Below are 8,752 nucleotides of genomic sequence, written 5' to 3' on the forward strand. Positions count from 1 at the left end.
TCGAGACCAGCCTGGTCTACAGAGCTAGTTCCAGGACAGGCTACAAAACCACAAAGAAACCCTGTCTCAAAAAAGCAAAAAAAAAAAAAAATTACAGTTATGAAGTAGCAATGAAACAATTTTATGGTTGGGGGGTCACCATAAAATGAGGAACTGTATTAAAGGGTTGACAGCGTTAGGAAGGCTGAGAACCACTGCTCTAAAGTCGGTATCCGGGGAGTCATCTAGGTTTGTGTTTCAGGTGGACAGACAAGTCAAGTGGCTTGGCCTTTCATATTGTTTGTGGTTTTGGTCTGTTAACTTGACAGATGGGCTTCTTTCCTTGAGTGTGTATCTCATATGAGACTCTGAGTTGCTTAAGGTTTGACCAATGTAGGAATTGGATCTCTGAAGCTGAACTGAAGGATATGGTGATGGTGCTCGCTGGTGATATTTTGTGGAACTCACAAGGGAAAGTATATGAAGTATAGGACCTTCATAACCTAAAGCTAACCTAGAAGAGGAGAGATTGTAAGGGAGGTCTTGGTTCACATTCTAAAATATTTTAAATATACATACCCCTTATTCTAACCATGATTCTAGGGCTCCTTAAGTGACTCAAGATCTTTCCCAGGTATTTGTGATGTTAAAAAGCTTTTGATACTCAAAGCAAAATTTAATGTTTTCTCTGTATAAATATCAGCATTGTATGACCCAAAGTATAGATAATAGCAGGAAAATCTTCTTATTAGTAATAAAGGCTGTGGCAGCAAAGTATTTGACTTATAATCATTTTAGTTTGTTTTTATCATGCACACATATGTGTGCACAAATATGAACAGAGTTTTAATCTATATTATATGAAGTCTACAGTGTATTAATTCAGAGCTAGAGAGGAGTCTAGGCAGTTAAGAGCACTTGCTACTCTTGCAGACAACCCATGTTCATTTCACAACACCCAAATTTTGGCTAACAACAATTTGTAATTGCAATCCTAGGGGCTCTGACACCTTCTTCCAGCCCACACAGATACTAAATGTATGCACTATATGACATACAGTTAGGCAAACCAACCAGACAAAAAAAATGAAAATACATTTTTAAAAATATTAACTTTATTAAAATCTGACTTTGTAGTACATATTATAGTATTTTATGTGTGCAATATGGGATACATATTAAGCAGATTTGTTGTCTATGATGGTGGTACTTGTTTGCTTGTTTGTTTTTCTTTGAGACAGGGTCTCCCTGTGTATTCCCCATTTGACTGTAACTCACCATGTAGAGTCAGAGCGCCACTTACTCTTATTCTTGAGTGCTGGGAAGAATTGAGTTACACCACCATGTCCAGTCTTCACTTAAAATTTTTTAAAATGATATTATATAAACTGGCCATTACTTCATAAGGCATTAATTTTACCAGGAAGAATCAATGGTAGACAATCATTATCAGATTTAGATATTGGAAAGTATTTTAGTCTAAATTATACAGCGATTGTTTGCTTCAGGAAAACAACTGACACTCTTTGTTGCCAAAGATTAAATTTAGGCTTTCAAGATAACTTGGAATATTATTTTCATCACCAAAAACTTGACAGCCTCTCAATATTTTAAGATTCTTCTGTAATGACATTAACAAATGGGAACATTTTCATATTATTTAATAAAATGTGTAAACATATTTTGTATCTCAGTTACTCATATTAGCTTATTTTCAAAGTTATCTTTTCCTGGAAGAAAAGTCCATTTAAATTAAAACACACAAATATATGTTATTGTAAGTTAATATGAGAAACTAATTTGATTTCAAGTGATGCATTATAATTAATTTTTTAGGATCTCTGGATATAAGAATGTTTCAGTATCTTCAGCTACCATGTGCAAGACCCTAAATTTGATGGAATAATGATACACGCATCAGTTCTGTGATGCCTAGAATGTGAATGTAATCTCTGGAATAGATGTTCTCCAAAACAAGGCAGAAACTGCATGTTAAACATACATGACAGGACATAGATTGAACTTGAGTTCCTAAAAGAAAAAAAAACTGCCAGGTGGAACAATGGGAAAAAGAAAATATTCTTATCATATAAAAATCAGGCTTGTGTTTTCAAAACTGGTGATATGGACACAGGAAGAATCCCTGAGTATTTCTCTTGAGCCAGCCTATATGAATCAGTGAACTCCAGATTCCGTGAGAGGCTGAGTCTCAAGATAATGGTTGAGGAAGACACACAGTGTTAAATTCTGGCATCCACACATTGGCACACACACATACATGTGCATTTATACACAAATGCACAAAAGCAAATGTGTTCATACACACACATGCAAAAAAAGAGAAATTGAATACCATAATCGAACAAATAATGATCTTTGAATCAGGTGGCCCTCTTAACACAAAAGGAGTCCTAGCTCTTTGCTCTTTAGTACAAGGGGACAACATTTATGGACCTTAAAGGGACGTAAAATACACAAGGGGATTGATTGGTTACAATTTGGTGTTTGCTTTATTTGAACAAGGACCTATCAGCTGTGATCGACTGAATGTAAGCGGCTGTGATTGGCCAGCATCCAGCTACTTAAATTGACTCTTATTTTATTAATGAACATGAAGGGCAAGCTCTGATGCTCTGAGAAAGTTTACTTTAGCAGTTTGCCAATATTGTGTCAACGTGAAACAAATTTGTCTTGAATAAACCACTGAAATTTTGATTTTTGTGTTATAGTTGATTGATCATAATTTGAATTAGGAAGTAAGAGAGAAGTGAAACTCTCTTTTATTTACACACTTGCTTCCTCTAGCTTCTGCTTCTTTTACAGTATCCTTTAGAAGTGCACTTTAGTGTTCCCAAAAGAATTCTTCAAGTTGTTTGTGAAGGTTTGAGTGGTTCAAGTATTTTTTGGTAATACAATAAAGTATAATCTATGCAGAAAAAATGATCACTTTTAACTAGCTTGTTGATTTCAGAACTAATTTAAAATGAAAATCTGTGTATGTGTGCATGCACACACACACACACTCGTGTGCACACACAAACTCTCAAACAGCCTTATTTTACACGAGCTCACAAAAAGTCTATTTATTTATATTTTAATGATTACTCATTTATTAAACCCAAATGTAAGTTACAAATTATTTTGCTGCCACAGACTTATAAACAGTTTCATTGAAAGATATCTCAATAAAACATAATTAGAATCATTCTTAATACAGATGAAGATGATTGGACCTGTAAGGAGAAAACCACAACATCACAAATTTGTTTAAAGAACAGTGAAACAGATGTAAAAGCAGAATTACTGAATCTCCAGTGCATTCAAGGTAGCCATTAATCTGCTTCATCAGCAGAGATGACCAAGGGAAAGACATTCCCTTGCCATCTTTACAAAACAACTTGGACCCAAGCTGTCTTTGCTAGCAGAAAGGCCTGCAGCTTACCTTCGGGATTTCTGAGGAACTCCATGACCAGTTTTAAAGTTGTGGAGAAAAAAAAAATGAGAGAACTTATCAATTCCTCCGTCATAACTGCTTCTCTTGTCAATATGCACTTTCTTTGATAGGCAGTTCCTGACAAGGACTCAGTGGCATCAATTTATTAATGGACTTTGAACAATTAATGGCAAAACAACTGAAACTGCCAAACTCAAATGATGCTTAGTGAAATCGGTGGACAAATTGCATTTCTATTTATTTAATCAAACATGTCTTTGATTTCTCAACAGCATGAAAGAAACCGTTTTTATCTTCTTTAGTAATTACCTTAGGCATCTTTGTACATGTCCAAGCTCCCCGTCGTTTAAATTCTATGAGTGATGTCTAAAACACAAAGTTTATGTTTAAAAAGTGAAAGAAAAGAGAAACCTAATTATTCACATAGTCCTTCCAAGGGATGGCAGCTCTTCGTTAATTCATTTTGTCTCTGCCTGCCGCATTGATCTTTTGTCTATTTCTGTGCAAGTGAACTTATTCTGATATTTTATGTCATGAGTCACTATAGGAATTTAATTAAATTGATATATTAGCTGTGCTGTAATTGCCATTGAAGGACTGTAAATGTCAGGCCACTGTGGTCTCCTCCAAGACCATGACTGGAAAGGATAGGCTGGAACTCACATAATTTCCATTATCAAAATATGTATTCAGAACAAATGACCCAGCAATATTACCCATCTTGACCTGAATCTACAGATAGAATTTTACCTTTTTATTAAGACAAAAGTGATAAATGCTTTTACAAGCCATTTGATTAACAACCTATAGTTATTTCTTTCAAATCAGCCTAAGTCCCCATGCCCAATGCTCCTCTGTGCTCAAGGCCTAATCACTGATAAGCTGCCTGTCAATACCAATGCTACTCACTTTTGGACTCCAATTTGTTCAGATTTTGCATGTTAATTTCATTTCACCATTTCCCTGACAATATTTTCAAAATACCATAATAATTTACTTTGAAAGTTTCCATATACAATGTAATCAATATAAAATTCTGATAGAAATAAAGTGCTCTCTTCAGAAAAGTCATCATCTGAGTGCATATTAGCTAGGATTGGGTGCCTGGAGGTATTTATCAATGTAGCAGCATGGATCCTCTATGGTGGAGCTGTAAGTAGGCCAGAGTAATTAAGATAATTAAACCTGTATTTAATAAGGAAAAGCAGGCTCATCACTATTGATGCTATGGTTGAAACAGTAGCATTTTATATTGTTTAATAAATAAATTTAACTAAAATATTTTGATTGCTGTTTAATATTTGGTTTATTCAAAGGCATACTAGTGTGTGTCTGAGTAATTGGAAACAAAAATTAAGTACCAAATCAGATTAGTCTGAGTCAATTAGATCAAAGAATATTTAGTCTTACCATTATGACAAAATCAGCTAAGTTTTTTTCTGAACTACAGAGAGAATATAAGACATTGATAAAATGATACACAAAGTTTTAATTAACCCTATAAATATATAAAATATATTTTCTATAAAATATAAAATAGTATAATAACTGTATATAACACTTTAATGTCTTAAAAGTCTAATTAGTTGACACTTAATTTTCCAACATTTTAGCCTTATATATTTATGACACTTTTATGTGTCATAAAGTGACATGAATAAATATTTGGGTTAATTGAGTACTTGATTCCTGATTAAGTACTAAAAATACACTTTTATATTTAAAGTCCTATGAAAAAGCCTATTTGATGTAGAAATATGCTTTTTTTACTAAATGACACCTTAAAGCTCATTTTGAACAGTTTTATATTTACAGAGAAATTGCAAACATAATAGAGCTCCTGTCTCCAATTGGTCTTTTCTTCTCTTGGTATCTAATGAGAACATGATTACAATTACAATTACTAAATGGATACTTAAGTGTTACCATTTCCACATGTTTCTCACATCTCTTTAATTTCTATTTAATGTTTTTCTTCTGTTCCAGAATCCGGTCCAAGTTACAATAATATTTATCTTAATAAACTCCTCTTTCCAGTTTTCAGATGATGTGGGAATGATTTCTTATTAATAAAGAAACTGCCTAGGCCCATTTCATAGGCCAACCCTTAGGTAGGCGGAGAAAACAGAACAGGTTGCTGGGAGAAAGAAGCTGAGTCAGGGAGCCGCCATGATTCTCCTGCTCCAGGCAGATGCAGGTTAAGATCTTTCCTGGTAAGCCAGCTTGTGGGCCACACAGAATAATAGAAATGGGTTAGATCAATATGTAAGAGCTAGCCAATAAGAGGCTGAAACTAATGGGTCAGGCAGTGATTAAAAGAATACAGTTTCCGTGTAATTATTTCGGGTATAAAGCTAGCCGTGCAGGCGGCCGGGTGCGGGGGACGCAGCTCCGCTGCTCTTATTTCAAGATTCAGATGCACATATTTTGAATGACGTTTATAGTTCGAGGAATGTTAGTGAGACAAGAGGTTTAAAATCCCTCCCATGGGAATTTGTATGATGTTTTCTTCACAGATTACAGGTAAATGTTTTGCGATGGTGAATACAGCAGTGCTTTTGTAACATCTCAAAGATTGATAATATCAAAGTGATTTGTCATTGTTGACTTTGGTATTGGCTTAGATGGAGTTTGTCAACTTCTCTTTAATGGAACAGATTCAAAATCTCACGCCACACACTTGAAAAATCACCTCACTGCTTGGCATGCTTCCATGAGAAATGAAGTCATAGAGAAATTGAAACCCCTGTGTTCAGTACAGCACTACTCACAATAGCCAGTAGAAGGCAACAAGTGTGTTGGAAGCTGTGAACCCCCAGATGCTGAATTTCTTGTAAACAACTTGTTTTCCCCTGATGTGAGTGCCTACAGCTGCTCTGAGCACGAGACCTTCAGTAGGTCCTGATGGCAGGGAATGGTTTCTGGTGTGTTTGGCTGGATTGTGGCTATCCCTACATGAGCTGCCCCTGGACACAATAAAGGGGGCATTCTTGGGGCATTTTGGCATCAAGGATGACCTGTGTCTCTGTCAAAATAAATAAATAGATAGATAGATAGATAGATAGATAGATAGATAGATAGATAGATAGATAGATAGATAGATAGACAGATAGATAAATAAGCCATTTCACAGATCACACATACTTGTAATTCAACACTCTTAAGAAAGAGTCCTAGGGAAGGGTCATAGAAAATTTCTCCATGAAATATGTATCTATTCTCCCATACTTATGTATTTGTTGATTGTTCATTTATAATACTCCAAGGAACTTCTAATCCAACTCAATATCATTCAACCCCAGGACAATTACAGTAAATGGAAGAAGCATTCAAATCTCTTGTTTCTAAAAAGCCAAATTGAGTTTCCAGCTCTGTTATTTGCCAAGTCGTCTACGGCACTATTACATAGCAAAGGCAGTTCCATAAAAGAAAATCAACGTTCCTCTTTCTGTGCTTTTCTCCTGTGTTTTTGAATAATATGCATCTTCTCAAGTAAAAAGAAAAATCTGTCCTCAGTTGCTCTTTAGACTCTTTAGGAAAACACAAACTGAAAAAAATCAAACTAAAAGTAGTTTACCTAATGTGATTTTTCATTGATTGTGACTTACATATTCATTTTTCTTCTATTTTTAAAGAAAAACTGTATGTTTTTTTAATTTACTTTTTATTTATGAAATACTTTCCATGTGTTTGATTCTGAGGGTAACGAGCAAGTGTACTATGTTTAGCTCTCATAGCACACTTACTATTCTTAACTTTGGTTCGTTTGCTATTAAACTGAATAGTGCAGAGATTAGATATAGTTATGGCCAGTACATAGTTTAAATTACATGGTCACTAAAAATACATTTCCTCCTCATTTCAATTTACAATCTGTCAAACACCCTTGTTCAACCACTATACATCATCCAGAAGGCTATTGGATATTTAGTTCTCAGCTCTTAAAGGCCATTAAAATCATAACTGGCAAGTAACAGGATAGAAATCAAGATTTTTTTTTGTTAAATTACTCTAGTATGCTTCAATAGCATAAAATGGTATTATATAAACATTAACTTCAACATGACTTGTCCTCCATTAAATTGCCATAGGAACAGACAGTGCAACCACCATGGCTTTGCTTGATTCTGCTTTCCTCTTGCAAATGTTTGCAGCTTGTAAAGACAATGACCCATGGTAATGATTGTATATGTTTATAAAGACTCGATTTTGCAGATATATTCACAAACAGTTGTTTTTAATAATGAATTGAGGTTCATGTAATACTCATCCAATAAAATTGATCTGATGTTAAAAAATTGTGGTCACTGCTATTTAGCTAAGTTTTTGAAAATTCACACTATGACAAAAAGTTGTTAATACAGAATCATACTTTCAAGAATACTCATGCGTAGTTTTTATACATCAAAACAAAAGCACTGCAGTTTACTTGGACTTGATGTAATTCAAAAACTAGTTGTCACCCACTGAAGGAACAAATCTACAACAAATTAACTTCAAATTGAAAAAGCAGAGAAAATTTGAAATGTAATAATTCTGTAGAAAGGTCATATTGAACAAAATATTTCCAAATCAAATATCACTACATGTTATTGGACTTCCAATCCTTTGTTTCCTAAAATACTAATACAGATGAATATCAGAAATGGTCTCCTAAAAGTCTATTAGATCTATCTAATGCAATCAGATTTGAATGTCTTTCATGCCCTGTGTGATACAAATATGCAAATATGTATCATGTAGTCCAATAGTCCAGAATATTGCTTTTCAGAAAAATAACTTCTGGGAATTTCTGCCAAGGAATATGACAAAATGATTAATGATATGAAAAACTTTTAACATTTGAAGATTATATAAAACTACATGTAATTCTCTACAGAAAAACTAGCAAATAAACAAAAAAATCACCTATATAGCCATGAAATCATTAAGATATCATGCCTAAGTAACAGAGCAACTTTAAATTTTATTGTCAAACAGGCAGTAAATAATGATATACTTCCTGTTTATAGTAGCATGACTTTAGAAACTGTACATAATGAACCAAATGACAATAACAGCTGTTCATTTATCCTGAATATAGTTGATGTTTCAATGAATATTTCTTAAGAACAGACACTGATTTGAAGCCATACACATAAGTTAATTTGCAAAAAAAAAGAAGAGGCAGTTTTGAATCATGAGTCTGATTATACCCCTCAAAATGGAAAAGCTACCTATCAAAATACAGAGTTGTTTCATTTTACAATTTTGTATAGTGTATCGTTAATTACAGCTGTAAAGACAGAACAATTTACTCAACAAAGACTATTATTCTAT

This window comes from Microtus ochrogaster, chromosome 21, assembly GCF_000317375.1.
Source record: "Microtus ochrogaster isolate Prairie Vole_2 chromosome 21, MicOch1.0, whole genome shotgun sequence".
In the NCBI taxonomy this organism is placed as follows: domain Eukaryota; kingdom Metazoa; phylum Chordata; class Mammalia; order Rodentia; family Cricetidae; genus Microtus; species Microtus ochrogaster.